The sequence below is a fragment of the Triticum dicoccoides genome, chromosome 6B (assembly GCF_002162155.2).
Source record: "Triticum dicoccoides isolate Atlit2015 ecotype Zavitan chromosome 6B, WEW_v2.0, whole genome shotgun sequence".
Lineage (NCBI taxonomy): Eukaryota > Viridiplantae > Streptophyta > Magnoliopsida > Poales > Poaceae > Triticum > Triticum dicoccoides.
In genome coordinates, this window is record NC_041391.1 from 2,849,131 (window position 1) to 2,865,041 (window position 15,911).

Genomic DNA, 15,911 nt, shown 5'->3' on the forward strand with positions numbered 1-15,911 from the left:
TTACCGGAGAGGAGGGAGGAGGAGCTCATCGGAGACGAGGGAGGAGGAGCTCACCAGAGAGGAGGGAGGAGAAACCGTGAGGGGAGGGGAGGGGAGGGGAGGAGAGGAGAGGAGAGGAGGGAGGAGGAGGTCGCCGGAGAGGAGGAGGGGAGTATGGTGGAGGAGAGGAGGGGAGATGGAGTGGAGGAGAGGTGGAGTGGAGGAGAAAAATAAAGAGGTAAGGAGGAGAGGAACCCGCCCAGCCATATATACGGCATAGTAATGGCGCACCGTGGGCAGGTGCGCCATTACTAATTTCTTTTTTGATTTATTTTTAATTTTAAAGGCAGGAAAATAGTAATGGCGCACCTTAGGCAGATGCGCTATTACTATCTTTTTATTTTTTTGATATAGTTTGAATTTTGAAGGCGGGAAGATAGTAATGGTGCATCATGGGCAGGTGCGCCATTACTGAGTTTGATTTTTTTTGAATTTTTTTGCCTCTTCAGATCTTGAAAGCCCTGTAACTTTTTTTCTGTTAGGTTTTTAAGGATTATAAAAATCTTCAACGGGGTTCCCCCGATTGAATTCGGATATAACTTTTTGAGTAGATGATTTTTCATATAAATTTTTTTTCATCGGAGTTCGTATGCAAAAGTTATGCCCATTTTACAAATTCTCGAGAGATTTTGCGAAAAAGTCAAAAATTCATGTTTGCAAATTTTGCTAACAACTAGACCATATATCTCATGGGAATCTTTTATTCTTTTGACATTTCTATCATTTTCTTTTATTTTTTTTTGAAAATGAAAAGGCGGTCCAGGGAGTGCATTTGGTGTAAATGTTAGTAGTGGCGCACCAGTGGACAGTGCGCCATTACTAGTTAACTAGTAATGACGCACTATCCACTTGTGCGCCATTACTAGTTTTGAAAAGAAAGTAAAAAAAATATTGTTAGTAGTGGCGCACAGAGTGTGTACGCACTATGCCCTGGTGCGCCATTACTAGTTTTGGAAAAAAAAATGTTAGTAGTGGCGCACCGTGGGTGTGGTGCGCCACTGCTAACACTAATGGCGCACCACATATGTGTGCGTGTGTGCCTGTGCGTTCAAACAGGTACTGCACTGCTACTGCATGTGCGTGTGTGCCTGTGCGTTTCGTCTCATGTGAATTACGGCCGCCCACACCGCCGATGCAACCACACCGGCCGCCGCGAGAAGAGCCATGGACGGCCACATTGATTCCCACTGTTGTACATCCTGTAAGCCTTGGAGCCAATCTCGTAGCTGATGAACATCATGGGAGTGCTCCTGTCATCAAGTTTCTTCAGCTGAGTGTTAGACTGTGTTCACATATAGCTTCTGTATATGTCTTGTATATTGTATCGTATACCTTGGTGTACCCCTTATATATATGAGATAGCCACACCCTTAACGGGTGTCAGGCAGTTTTCCAAAACCTTGTGTTTAACATGGTATCAACCCTAACCGGTCCAATGTATTCCGCCGCCGCCGCCGCGACCGCATCCACATCCGCCGCCGCCGCCGTCGCGCCGGCTCCTGCCACGGCGCCTGCGTCGCCGTTCCTCTCTTCGCGCCCCCTGGCCTCGGTCTACTCCGGCCAGGCCTCGATGGCGGGGCCTTCGCCCGATCCGCCGCTACCTCCTTCCCCGATCGCGCCACCGCAGGCCTGGGGCGCTGCGTACCCCGACCCGGCGGGTCCCTGGATGGGATCGGCGCCCTACGGGGCCCCTCCTCCGCCGACCGCCGGGCCATACGGGGCCCCTCCTCCGTCGACTGCAGGGCCCTACGGGGCCTCTCCTGCGGCTGCTGCGACCAACGCCGTAGCCCCGTACGGATCGTCGTATCCGGCGGCCGCGGCTACGACGCCCTACGTCGCTGCGGCCCCGCAGTCCTACGGCGCCGCTCACAGCGGGTCGGCCCGGGCACCGACTGTGCCCTACGGTGCCCCGCCACCGCCGCTGCCCTACGGTGGATACTATCCACCTCCGATGGCCGCGTCCTACCCTGGAGCTGCTGCACCGTCCTCAACGTCGGGCCCTGGTGCATCTGCTGGATCATCCCACATGGCCTACTACACGTCGCCTCCCGTGGCTGATCATACCGCGGCAGTTGCACCGTTCTACTTCGCGCATCTCATCCCGGTGAAGCTTACGACAGACAACTATCTGTCATGGCGTGCACAGGTGTTGCCGCTTCTCCGCAGTCGCTACCTGGAGGGCTACGTTGACGGTTCCCTGCCATGTCCTCCACCGCATCACCCGGCGTATCATGCATGGCTAGCTCAGGATCAGGCCATCCTCTCCGCGATCCAGTCATCGCTCACCGAGGGGGTGTCCTCCTTGGTTCTCTTCGCTGCCACGTCTCAGGAGGCGTGGTCTGCTCTGCACACGAGCTTCGCCTCTCAGCAGCATGCGCGCGCTCACACTATTCGTACGGAGCTGGGGGAGACCAAGCTTCTTGACCTCAGCATCACCGACTATTTCAACAAGATGACGCGTCTCGCTGATACATTGGCCTCCATTGGCCAGCCGCTTCGCAAGGAGGACTTTACCACCTTCGTCATGAACGGACTGGACGACGACTATGATAACCTTGCTGAAAATATCAATGGTCGTGACACTCCGCTTGAACCTCGCGATCTCTACGCCCGCCTCCTCGCCACGGAACAGCGCATCAAGTCTCGCCGCTCTAACCCGAGTTTTCTTGCTCCCAATGTAGCCGCGCGTGGCAAAGGGAAGCCCTTTAAGTCCTCCACCGGCGGCAAGTCAGTGCCTTCGGCTCCACAGACTCAGCGGCCACCTGCCGTCGCTGCCATGCCTCCAACCGGGGGTGGTCGGTGTGCCTGCTGCCCCTCATGTGGCGTTCAGCTTCCCTGTCAGCTGTGCAATATTCTAGGTCACATCGCCTCTCGCTGTCATCGCCGCTTCAAGCAGGACTTCCTCGGCATCGGCAACAATGGCAAAGGCAACGAGAAGCAGGCTGCCTTGGCCACTCATGAGCCTGCTCGCCAAGCAGGCCACACTCCATCCTATTCCATCGACCCAACTTGGTACATGGACACGGGCGCTACGAATCATCTGACATGCGAGATGGGCAAACTTTCCATGCAAGAACCGTACCGTGGACATGATCAGATTCACACCGCCAATGGAGCAGGTATGCACATATCACATGTTGGTCAGGCCTCTCTCTTAACTCGCACACAAAAGTCTCTTCATCTCCATAATGTTCTTCGAGTTCCTTCTGCTACTCGTAGCTTATTGTCTGTTCCACAACTTACTCGTGATAACAATGTTTTCACTGAGTTTCATCCTTTTTATTTTTTTATCAAGGATCGGGCCACGAGGGACGTTCTGCTTAGAGGTCGCCTGCGTGATGGACTTTATGCACTTGATCCACCATCTGCTCCTCGAGCATTCAGCGGTGTCCGTGTTTCGCCCACTCATTGGCATGCACGGCTTGGTCATCCTGCAACTCCCATAGTTCGTAGTATCCTACATAGTCATAATCTTCCCATTGTGTCCAATAAAGATGCTGCCACAGTCTGTGATGCCTGTCAGCAAGGCAAGAGTCATCAGCTTTCGTTTTCAGATTCGAGTCGTGTCGTTAAAACTCCACTTGAGCTTATTTTTTCTGATGTATGGGGGCATGCCCAAACTTCTGTGAGTGGTCATAATTATTATGTCAGTTTTATTGATGCTTATAGTCGATTTACATGGCTTTACCTTATCAAGCGTAAATCTGACGTGTTTGATGTGTTCCTCCAATTTCAAGCTCATGTTGAGCGTCTTCTCAAGCATAAGATTATCCATGTTCAGACCGATTGGGGGGGGGGGTGAGTATCACAACCTCAATTCTTTTTTTAATAAGCTTGGAATTTCACATCGCGTGTCTTGTCCTCATACACATCAGCAGAATGGCACGGCTGAACGTAAGCATCGTCACATTGTTAAAACTGGTCTCACTTTACTTGCCCATGCATCGGTACCTTTTAGGTTTTGGAGTGATGCGTTTTCCACTGCCTGTTTTCTCATAAATAGGCTTCCTACACGACTCCTTGGAATGAAAACACCGCTTGAACTATTGCTTAATGAGTCTCCGGATTATACCTTTCTCAAAATTTTTGGCTGTGCTTGCTGGCCTCATCTTCGTCCATATAATAAGCGCAAGCTTGAGTTTCGATCCAAACTTTGTGTTTTTCTTGGGTATAGCTCTCTTCATAAAGGGTACAAAGTGTCTCCACATTCCATCTAACCGTGTCTACATCTCGCGTGATGTTGTGTTTGATGAGAATGTATTCCCGTTCTCGTCTTTCTCCATCACTCCTGCACCTCCAGTTCCATCTTCATCTACCACTTCTCCCCTGCCTGCTCAATTTGTTGATGTTGCATACTCTCCTGCGTTGTAGCCTAATCATGCTGCAGGTACAGGTCGTGGAGCTCGTCTTGAGTTACTGGATGAACAGGAGGAGCCGTCAGGTGCACCTGGCTTGCTGCCTGGTGCCATGCATGCGCCATGCATGCCTCCCGCGCAACCGGGGTCGGCAGCCCCGGCCTCACCCGCGCGACCGGGGTCGGCTGCCGCACCAGCTCTTCCCAGGCTGGAACCGCCTGGGCCTCAAGGTGTCGCCCCCGACTCACCTGGGCTGGCCTCAAATGGGCCGGCCGTGGATGGCGTGGAGCAGCCGGCCTCCCCTGGGCTGGAGTCGCCCGGGCTGGTTTCCCCTGGACCAGCCTCGCCTGGGCCCGGATCGCCTGGGCTGGTGTCGCCTGCCTCTGTGCCGTCGTCTGGCCCTGCCTCGTCACTGCCTTCGTCGCCTGATGCCTCGCCGGTCTCTCTGGTTCCGTCACGACCGGCTTCTGCTGCTCAGAGGCCACACACGCGCAGCAGGTCTGGCATTTTCTGTCCCAAGCAACGCAAAGATGGGACGGTGGCGTGGCTTGCAGCCTGTATTGCTCATCTCAAGGAAGATCCTTCGGCTGAACCGCGTCATTTTCAGGCTGCCCTTGGGATCCCTCATTGGCGACAGGCTATGGAACAAGAGTTTCAAGCGTTATTGACAAATGGTATATGGCAACTTGTTCCTCCGGTCTCTGGTGTTAATGTCATTGACTCCAAGTGGGTCTTCAAAGTTAAAAGGCATGCTGATGGTTCTATTGAACGCTATAAGGCACGGTTAGTGGCGAAAGGGTTCAAACAACGGTATGGTCTTGACTATGAGGATACATATAGTCCGGTGATCAAAGCAACGACTATCCGACTTCTGTTATCCTTGGCTGTTACTCGATGCTGGTTTCTTCGTCAGCTGGACGTTCAGAATGCCTTTTTGCATGGAGTTCTGGATGAGGAGGTTTACATGCGTCAGCCACCAGGATTTGTGGATTCTGCTCGCCCCCATCATCTGTGACGTCTGGTCAAGGCGCTCTATGGGCTGAAGCAGGCTCCTCGTGCCTGGCATGCCAGGTTGGGCTCTGTTCTTCGGTCCCTGGGCTTTGTTCCTTCCACTGCTGATACGTCACTCTTCCTTCTGCATCGGCCTGAGGTGACGATGTATCTGCTGGTGTATGTTGATGATATTATTCTCATCAGCTCATCTGATGCTGCTGCTGATCGTCTCATCTCCTCCTTGAGTGGTGATTTTGCGGTGAAGGATTTAGGCACGTTGCATTACTTCCTTGGCTTGGAAGTCTCTCGTTCTCCTGCTGGTTTGACACTCACTCAACATAAGTACTCCATGGATTTGCTGCGCAAGGCAGGTATGCTACAGTGTAAACATGCCATGACTCCTATGTCTGCTACTGATCGTTTGTCTGCATTTGATGGAGATCCTCTCACTTCGGATGACTCTACTGAGTATCGCAGTATTGTTGGTGGTCTGCAGTATCTGACCATCACTCGGCCTGACATCTCCTATGCAGTCAATCGTGTTTGTCAGTTTCTTCATGCTCCTCGGACTACTCACTGGTCAGCAGTGAAGCGTATTCTTCGTTATGTACGCCTCACTGCAGCATATGGTTTACTTCTTCAGCCAGCGCCGTCTTTTGCACTTTCAGCTTTTTCAGATGCAGACTGGGCTGGTAATCCAGATGACAGGCGATCCACGGGGGGACATGCCGTCTTCTTTGGTCCTAACTTGATCGCCTGGGCTGCTCGCAAACAAGCTATAGTGTCCAGGAGTAGCACTGAAGCAGAATATAAAGCCGTTGCAAATGCTACAGCTGAGATCATATGGGTACAATCCTTATTGAGAGAGTTGGGAGTTCCTCAAACTCAGCCGCCTGTCCTTTGGTGTGATAACATTGGAGCTACATATCTCTCATCTAATCCAGTGTTTCATGCTCGGACAAAGCACATAGAAGTTGACTATCATTTTGTACGGGAACGTGTTGCACAGAAACTACTCCACATCAAGTTCATATCCTCCAAAGATCAACTTGCTGACATTTTCACGAAGCCTCTTCCACAACCTCAGTTTGTAGGCTGCAGGCACAATCTTAACATACTTTGTACTTCAGGGCATAGTTAAGATTGAGGGAGGGTGTTAGACTGTGTTTACATATAGCTTCTGTATAATGTCTTGTATATTGTATCGTACACCTTGGTGTACCCCTTATTTATATGAGATAGCCACATCCTTAACGGGTGTCGGGCAGTTTCCCAAAACCTTGTGTTTAACACTGAGGGCACGTAGTCTTGATGAGGCCCACACAGCCGAAGATGCGGAGGAAGCGCACATCTGGCTTCACCCCGTACCATGCCTTGTACGACGTCATATGCCGTCGACAATTCTCGTGAAGATCTTTAGGATGAAGACGGCCATGAGCACCGCCTCCTCCCAAAACATGCTCGGCTCCGACTTCACCTTCAACATGCTTTGTGCCATCCCGAGTATCGTCTGGTTCCGCCTCTCGACGACACTGTTCTGCCTAGGCGTGTACATCACGGTGAGGTGGCGCTGCACACCTTGCTCGGCGTAGTGCTTGTAGAACGTGGGTGATATGAACTCGCCGCCACGGTTGGGCTTGTGGCCGCACTCCACCTCAGCTGCGGCCCGGAACTTGACGATGGCGCCTGCTACCTCATCCTTGGAGGCGAGGAGATCCACCCACATGAAGCGGCTATGGTAGTCGACGAGGAGCAAGATGTAGCGATGGCCTCCTCGCGTCGCTGGCATGATAGGGCCACGCTAGTCTGAGTGGACGAGCCAGAGGGGCTGCTATGCCTTGTACCGTGCCTTCTATGGGAACGGCAGGCGTCATTGCTTCTAGGCAAGGACCGCCTCGCAGAACTCATCAGCGTGCTTAATGTGCAGGAGTCCACACATGGGGTAGTTAGGGGCATTTTAGGTAGTTCGTCGTTTTATCAATCTAAGACTTCCTGGAGACAGGTGGTTGTTCCAATAATGATTGGGACGAGCCGGTGATGTCATCCCTATTCCCACCTGAGGCGGATGCACTTGATTCGTGAGGTGCTGCTGCACTTCACAGGCTGGCTCTGGTCGAGAGATGGGGCGCCGCCTGCATCGTCCCGTTCATCGACTGGCTGAGCTCCGTCCCGTCAATACCCCGTGACCTCGACAATGCTACCCAATACTTCTCGACAATACACGCGTACTAGGTAGCTCGATCAGTTCCGTCAGGATGAGGAGAAGACAAATGTACACAGCTAGCGTCCAAGCAGACTGCTAATTCATGCTAGCCAAAGCAAAGCGTCGCATGCAATCATGGGATTGATTCCCAAGTCTTGGTCAAGCTCGCGTGGGCTGCTTTGAATGATAAACATACTTAGGATCGTTTCTTAATCGCGCGGGCTGATTAAGAAACGATCCTTTGCTTAATGGCTCCCGCACATTGTTTTGCTTGCGGTTGTGATGTTTGTTTACGTTGGAGGGGATTCGAATGTGGCAGCATGTCTCCCAGCCAAAGACCCTTCCAACGAAGTGTTTTATATTAGGATTCCGGATGCACCGGTGTCTTAACTATGTGGGTTCAACTTGACTGTCATTTTGCTGATTAAGAAATGATCATTGGCTTAATGGCTCCCAGCAGCACCACGCCATGACCCCAACAAACTTTTTTCCTAGCTTCGCGCCTGTTAATGGCTCCCACGTACGTTCCCAGCAGCACCACGCCATGACGAGGAGAGTTGCTTCTGTGATTACATTAGCATCGTGGGCTTCGGTCTTGAATGTTTTTTTTTATTTTAGACTTCTAACTGTAGTTTGTTTGTCCTTTAACCTAGCATAGCAAACTCAACGAAATATCAACGTGTGATTTCGCTATAGCTTATTGGACCAATCAACGGTGTGATTTGCATGGTTGGTCAAAACGCACGTGTTCCTGCATGCTGGCCGGAAAATTGCAAAGACAGTGAAACAAAATGCCACGGCAAGTTGCAGTATCTCTATTAATCCCTTTGGTTAATGCAAGTTGCATTTCTTTGACCGACGAACAAAACTTTAGTTTTCTTCACACCGTTAACATGCTGCATGTGCCGATCGAGGCCAGGTCATGGGAAGCAAGCACTAAACCGTGCTAATTAATTTTCCTGTGCTATATAACTAACTCCACAAGTCACTTGTAGCAGATACGTCCGCCGTTTCTCGCTTGAAACCATGGCGATCAATTTCATTTGCTTGCCAAGTACCAAACCGGCATGGATCTTGGCGCTGCTCCTCAACCTGGTCATGATGATTCAAGTCCACGGCCAGCCTCCTTCTTCTGGTAACACAAGCATATCCTCTTAGCTTCTTCTTGGAACACATGAAATTGATACGTATTCTCCATTGTATAGGGTTCATAAGCATCGACTGTGGATTGAGAAACCGCAGTTCCTAAAACGACAGCGCCACCGGGCTACGGTTCGATCCTGACAGTGGATTTGTCGAGGGTGGCATGAGAAAACAGATTTCTCAAGAGTTTATGGCTGCTGCCTTCAATGAGCAACAAAAAACCCTGAGGAGCTTTCCTGGCGGCTCAAGGAACTGCTATACACTGCCATCAACCATCGGTAAGAAGTATCTATTGAGAGCCACGTTTACTTACGGCAACTATGATGGGTTGAACAAGACTCTGGACGGGTCGCTGTTTCTGTTTGGGCTCCATATCGGCGTTAATTCCTGGGATATGGTGAACTTGACAAATTGGGACCACACAATATGGTATGGAGCGAGGTGCTCACCGTTGCTCCGAGCAACTCCTTGTCCGTCTGCTTGGTAAACTTCGGTTCAGGGATTCCCTTCATATCCTCATTGGAGCTAAGGCCACTCGAAAATACGATGTACCCTTTTGTCAATACTTCTGTTTCAATTGGGCTTTTGGATCGAACCAGATATGGCAATGTCACCGACTATATCACAAGGTGAGATGACGGGTCCGTCCATAATAATTTTGGAGTAGATCTAAGTTGTGCCTACCAATGGTTTTTTATTCAGTTTGCATATAAAGTGTTTGCTCCTTTTTTCATTTATCCTGCAATTAATTGCTTCTAACAAAAACTAATAGTGGTATGTCTCAAGGTGATGAGTAGTCAGGGTTGCTAGATCCCGTACAAATTGTAAGTAAATGCAAAACTGTACCGTGCTAGCTATTTATCTGTCTTTTTTGTGTCCTTGTGTTTCATTAAGGATGCGTTTGGTTGAAGGTGTCGTATGAATGGGTTGGGACCATTCAATTTTTTTGGGATTGAACCATTCAATTCATGTGTTTGACTGAATATAAGTGGTGAGCTAATTATTTAGGACGGGACCACCAGTCATGCTCACATAGTCATGCATGCAAAGGGTGGCCATTTGATTCGACCGATTTGGTTGGGTGGAACGGTTCAGCATCTTCATGGCATATTCTCTTTTTTTGGCTCGAACCATTCATGTGCTTTATAACCAAACATGTCTATTTTCTGAACGATCCCAACCCATTCATGACCGCCCTTGCAACCAAACGCACCCTAAGGTGTCCAGCGGACATTTATGACCGCTTCTGGGCAAGGAAATCCAATTCCTACCCCGCGGTGAACCTGAACACTACCAATAAAGTGGAGAGCCTCCCTGGCAGCAACTTCAATATACCGTCGGTCATAATGCAGAATGCCGTGACCGTAGACATGAACTTCTCCAGGTCCAGGATAATCCTCTCCCTGGAAGCAACTTCTAATCTAGACACCAACAGCCTGCAGCTTCTCCCAATCTTTCACTTTGCCGAGATCAATGGGAGCAACCCGAACAGGAAGTTTGACATCTACAGCGATCACGAATTGCTGTTCTCAGACTCCTGAACAAGACGGGCAGCACAACACTCAAGCCGTTGATCAACGCATTCGAGGCCTACTTCCTCGTTCGGATGGATAACCTCACTAATGACTCGGAAGATGGTATGCTGATGTATATACTGCAGTACTGCACGTTCGTTACACATTTATCATTTAGTATATGAAAGATTCACATGATTGTTGCGGCGCTTCTTCTTCTTCCTCTCGGCGCTGCCTCGCACAACTATCCTGAGGTTTCTCTCTTCTCTCCTCTCACGAACACACACATGGTGATGAACTCTACACACACAACGCATGTACCCAAGGAAGCACACAAAGGCTTTGCCGAGGCACAAAGACTAAATTTTTGCCCAGCCCTCACGGCCTCATTTTTCCATTCATCTGATCAACTTAAATAGTCTGTACGAGTAACTCCACACCTGGCCACTAACTCACATATGGACGTAGCTGGCCGGCACACCCGACCACTACCTCAAGTACCCACCCACTAAGCTAACTACCCTGGAATCACTCCAGCATGCACATGACTCAGTAACCCACTAACTAATCCATGCATGCAACCATTGACTAGATAACTCACTAACTAATGACCTGGGTAACTACACATAGACACGACTAGATGACTCACTCCATGCAAATACAATCAATATGACAAGATTAATGCTAACAATGATCGTGATGCAATTTATTCAGTTGCTTGCTTGAATAGCACCTCCAGCTGCATGCAGGCGTTTACAAAGAAATGTTAATGACCGGGATATCATGACTCCATTTGGCATTGTCAGGATCCTCATTAAAGTAGTAGAAACAAGTTCATCAACCGGCGGGCTCACTGGTTTACTCAACTCCTGAGTACGCCAGAATATAAAGGTCAAATTGCCAATGAGCCATGGCTGACACCAGAGTTGAGGAATGAATTCATACAATTTATTCAATTATATGAAAAGATAAATACTTGCATCTGAAATAACATTACAACTTGTTAATATGACCTGCCGCTTAGGCTGTTGGAGATGCTTCGGCTAGTGAAAGGAGAGAGATCGGAGAATTTAGGGTAACTTCTAGTATACTTCATTCAATAGCAGGTATCTCCTTGTATATACGGAGACACCCCAAGAAAATCGAAACCTTGAAAAAAACCTCTATCCTTAGAAATCCAATCTGGAAAAATGGAAAGGGATGCCATCATATAATGCAACTACTTAAGTTGTTTTCATATTTTTAATACATATAAGCCCTATAACCAACATATTCATATTTTTTATTCCCGGTTCATATTTTTCTGTGTTTTTCCTATTGTAGTCCATTACATGAAAGAAGTCACGAACCACTACAATTTGACAGGAAAAAACTGGAATGGAGATCCGTGCTCCCCAAGAGAATATTCCTGGGAAGGTTTGACTTGCGACTACTCAAAGAGCAACCAGAATCCAAGGGTTGTTTCAGTGTAAGAACATAATACCATATACATTTGAAATTAAAGCATTAGAGTTCTTTTTTTTTACAATTTAAGTGCATAAGTTTAATGCTCCACAAAAGCCCCCTCTTGATTTAAGTGTTTCTCGGAATATGCACTATTATGTATAAATATTTTACCATGAAGACACTCGGTCATGTTTCTTACCGGCTAAGATCTTGATAACACAGATAATTTAGTTGAAGTGAGAAACATGTAATTTATTGTACCACGTTGACCATAGAAATGAGCTTACATAATCTTGAAAATATATGTCAGCTTGATAAAATCACTAGATTAATAGAACTTCTTGCAACATGAATTGCTTTTGCAGAAATCTCTCTGCGAGTGGGTTGAAAGGTGGATTAGCCATATCATTCATGAACATGGTATCACTAGAAAACCTGTAAGTGCTACTTACCACGGCGTATTGATATGTTAGACACTTACTGCGATTATGTTGACATAATTTTGACCCTAAGCACAAAACATGTATAGGGATTTATCACACAATAATTTGATGGGAGCTATTCCAGACTATCAAATAAAGTCACTCAAAATTCTGTAAGTCTGATTGCATATGTGGTTGATGATATAGATTTCATATGAATAATTTTAACTATTATTTTCCAGCAACTTGTCACACAACCAGCTCGTTAGGCCAATCCCCGATTCTATTCTTCGAAGATTTCAGGCTGGTTTGCTTGATTTAAGGTTTGACATGCTCTATTGCGCAATTCCTTGATATATTTCTATTTCTGATCAAACTAAAAAACATAAGCTCAACCCAAGGTTCATTATCATAGAAATAATTCAACATTTAGAAACAGTAGTTGCAAAATTATATAAATTATTGGTGGAAAAACATTATGTTCCTTTGGCACGCCTTGTCCAACAAGAGCTACACATGTTCACTTTCTACTTGTGCAGCAACACACTTCCATAGCTCAACCAACTATATGCATAAACTCTCGTCGAATGCGATTAAGCTGTGGCACCCAATTAGTGTGCCACAAAATAGTCATACTTTTGCAGTGCTTATTTATCCAAGCATACACCGGTAACTTCAAAATGATTTATCATTTGTGAGCCTTCAACATCAGAGGAAGATAATGACCTATACATGATAGGATTTGATTTATAAACCATGCAGTCTAGTAGTAAAGAGGTTGGAGGTCCTTATAAGAACTATTAGAGGGTTAGTCGTGTTAGAAAATGGAGGTATGTTGCAATCATAATTTTGTAGAGCCGTTGTAGCTATTATATTTGAGAGATGATTTATAGATATGTTCTGCATTTGTGTCACAAGATTGGAAGGCAACCCCATATGCTCAAAAGTCAAAAGATACGTACTGCTCAAATAAGAAGAAGAATACCATAAAAACAATGCTTATAGCACTGACAGTTCCAGTGGTACTGGCATCCCTCCTTGTATTGATGTGCATAACCTGGAAGTTATGCTGGAAAGGTAAAATATAACTTTTACGCTCTAAAATCCCTGTCATCGCTGCAATAAAATTAGGTAGACATTAGACAACAACTTCATACCTAAACTTTCATGTAAACATAACTTCTTGACTATGCAGGGAAGTCAGACAGTGAGGATTATGCCATCTATGAAGAGGAAACTTCCCTACATGTTGACATCAAACGATTCACGTACGTAGAGCTCAAGCTCATAACAAATGACTTCCAATCAATTGTTGGAAAAGGAGGTTTTGGTATTGTTTATTATGGCAAACTGGAAAATGGTGATGAAGTAGCCGTTAAGGTGCTAATGGAAACATCAATAGCGGAGTCAACAGACTTCCTCCCAGAGGTATAACACGAAACAAACATGGCCAAATCATGGTTTCTTCAATAGATAGTACACAATAAGTCAGCAAGATAAATATACCCTTTACGTAGTCCATATGCAATAACAATAAATGCAATTGGCTTGTATGTTTGGTAAATATATGTATTCCCGCAGGTACAAACCTTATCCAAAGTTCATCACAAGAATCTTGTGACTCTGAAAGGATATTGCCAAAACAAGAAGTGCCTCGCTCTCATTTATGACTTCATGTCGAGAAGGAATCTTCAACAACTCATAAGAGGAGGTTTATTTTTTAACTATTTACCTTTTATTAATGTTTAAATCAAACATAGTTGACTTGTTAAGTTGTATTTAAATTTGTATAGAGGTTGTTTGTGACTTACACCAATAAATTTTAACCCTCAGCCAAACCTAAAATCTGTAAAATCTAAAATGCAAGTTGGCAAATTCAAAGGTTTAATTCCTCCAAAACAAACAATAAAACAAACACCTTGACCACATAGTTTAATTAACCCTTTGGATACAAGTACTTCTCATATTATATATGAATATATGGTATTTTGTAGAATAATGTCAAAATCATAGGACATGTCCATAAGTACAAAAATGAACTCTGAAGTCAATGTAGTCCAGCTTTTGACATCCTACTGTCAACATGATTTCTTGTTACAACTTTGGTTGGTTGCCTAGACTGTTATTTTTTACTTTGAATAAACGCGTTTGTGTTGGTGGAGCTAATTTACTATGTATATGTAGACTATGCAGTATGAAGTAAGTCCCTAGTTGCACATTCTTGAAGTCACAACCATGTAATGTCCAATTATTGTTCATAGATATGTGGCTAACAAACTGAGGAAAGCATAGTCACACTCCTAGAGTCATAACAATGACATGATGGAATTGTAAGCATCTTTAGAAGCCAGTAAGAAAGAAATCAACTCTAGAGGAAAATTTAAAATAATAATTTAATAGTTGGTTCTCTTCTGAATTTGATTTGGATATAACAAAACTCTTATAAAGAGAAGGAAAAGCATCAACCGCATCTCGAATATCAAAGCTCAATTTTATGCAGGTTTAAGATCTTAATATATCAATTGGTTCAATGCTCTACCATTAAGGCAGTGTGCATAATTTGTTAGCTTAAATATATGTACAATATGACAACAATAATAGTATTAATAGTGGTGGTTGTGGTACTAGTGGTGGTAGAAGTAGTAGTAGTCATAATAATGGTAGTAGTACCAATAATAAAAACATATATTTATGTGCTATACACGTATCAAGGAACTTATATTAATCTCGTATTTCTTGATGCAGGAGATGACTATAGTTTGAATTGGGAACAACTTCATATTGCACTTGATGCTGCACAAGGTCCATATTTCAATGATTTACTAATTTTATGTATTGTATGTATGTATGCTTATCTTGACTAAGTTTGAACGTCAATAAACTCTAGGGCTGGAGTATCTACACGAGTCATGCACCCCATCAATAGTTCACAGGGATGTAAAGACCCCCAACATCCTTCTAGAAAAGAATCTGGTGGGGATAATATCTGATTTTGGGCTTTCCCGGGCTTTTAATGATGCTCACACACACACATATACAATGTTTCTGCTGGCACTCTTGGCTACCTCGACCCTGAGTACCATGCAACTTTCCAACTCACAGTCAAGACAGATGTTTATAGCTTCGACATCGTGCTTTTGGAGATCATCACTGGTCAGCCCCAGTATTGATGGGGCCTCAAACCTTTCATCTACCAAACTGGGTACGCCATAAGATTGCCATGGGCAATATTCATGACATCATGGACAAGAGGTTGTTGGATCAGTACGATGCTCATTCACTCCAAAGTGTGGTAGACCTCGCCATGAACTACGTCGAAAACGCGGCCATCAACAGGCCGACCATGACCGAGGTTGTTTCAAGGCTCAAAGGGTTGTTGCCAGTAGTTTCAAGCGAAAAGTTGTCTGTTTCTGCTTCAACTAGTAGTATGAACCCCATGGATGCTGAAACTCGAAGGCGATTTCAGTTGACGATTTCTGGAGTAAGCAACGAGGAGTACTCCTTCAAGTCTGGTTATACCGGTGGGACGTCAGAATTAATCCCTTTATCTGGACGATGAAAGGGAAACTCCTACTGAGTTATTGTTGCATCTGGTTAGCCAAAGTTTGGCAATCTGCTCAAATATGTCCTTGTCTGTTGTTCATAAACTGTGATCGATTCATTTTATGTTTCTGGCATGTCTGTGTTGTTTTTCTTTCTGTTCTGTTTTTGTGCGAACTCTGCTACTTAGTTGGAGTAATTTGCAATCAATTTATTATCCGGTAACCACGCATTGAGTCCCAGAACCAATCCTAAA

At 45.9% G+C, this 15,911-nt stretch overlaps 1 pseudogene; it reads left to right on the forward strand.

Moving 5' to 3' along the window:
* Window positions 1-8,616: 8,616 nt before the first annotated feature.
* Window positions 8,617-15,674, forward strand: LOC119322517 (annotated as a pseudogene).
* Window positions 15,675-15,911: the final 237 nt, after the last annotated feature.